Here is a 1,268-nt window from a genome sequence, read left to right on the forward strand (position 1 = left end):
CAATATTGGCAGAAATTTTGCACGACTCCTGGAACTGAACTTAAAAACATTTGCTGTCTTTCTTTTTCTGATATGAGCTCCATTTTCCAGAAATACTCCAAGCAAAGAACTTCAGCTCCCTCTCTCAAAGGAGAAACAAAATATACCGTTTTTCCTTGAAACTTAAGAACAAACGTGTTTCATGGCACTAGACAGATAAATGAAATTTTCCAGCTAACATGCCACCCGCACACACACATTGGTGATTGCCCTACTGAGATCATTTCTTGAAAATAAAGCACAAATTAGAGAAAGAAGTCCAAGGTAATGTTTTAAGTTGGCCAAATTCTGGCCAATTTGGAGCAAAAACAGAAAATTACTTGAATGGACACTTGGCCTCTTTTCGTCAGCTTCAGAATTCTTGGTTGACTTGTTCCCTGCAGTAAAGACTAGTTCGAGGTCACGGGTCAAAACTAACTACAAGTTGCCCAGAAAAGTGGCACTCAAAAATTTAACTTTTGGTGATGATTCTAACCAGCCAGATTATCGTGCATTGCACACTACTGACTGAGCAACAGGCCCATTTGTTTTAAAAAGGTCAGCGTTTCTCATTTGACAGGTGGAGCAGCGGTTTTGTGCAAAGCTGATTTCTTGAAAATGAAACACGAATCAAAGGAAAACGTCTTGGGCAACGATTTTACATTCAATTCCAGGAAAAATTCAAAATTTTTTTTGATGTTTATGCACCCTGCCCCTTCATTAAATTCTACTTATTATTATTATTAAACAAGAGCATACCAGCAGCAAAAATGACGTTTCCCTTCCATGTGGCAAGATTCTCAAGTTATTCTATGTTTGAAATTTTTGAACAATAGTAGCCTTATGGAAGCTTAAACCAGTTTCAACACTTTCAAGAAACTGTACTCACCGGTACTTGTATTTAGAATATTACTGAATCTACACAAATGTTTCATGCAACAGCAATGTTATGGTTCCACATAAAACACCACTAACTGCTAAACAAGATGCACTCGTTATTACAATGTAATAGGTTACCATAGCAACAAAGGTGCCAGCTGAAAACACCCTATATTTTGTCTTAAAACCGAACATGGTGACCCCCATTTCTTTATTGCTGGAAAGTGATCAGCTAGCTGATTACTTGCTATCTTCAAATTGGAAAATCTTGAGGTGGCTCTGAATCTGCTCCAGATAATTTGTTTTAACTTGGAAGGCAGTTTTATCTTAGCCTGCTAATACATTCCCAGTGACAAAATAATTGGGGGTCA

Source organism: Montipora capricornis, chromosome 13, assembly GCF_036669925.1.
Source record: "Montipora capricornis isolate CH-2021 chromosome 13, ASM3666992v2, whole genome shotgun sequence".
Classification (NCBI taxonomy): domain Eukaryota; kingdom Metazoa; phylum Cnidaria; class Anthozoa; order Scleractinia; family Acroporidae; genus Montipora; species Montipora capricornis.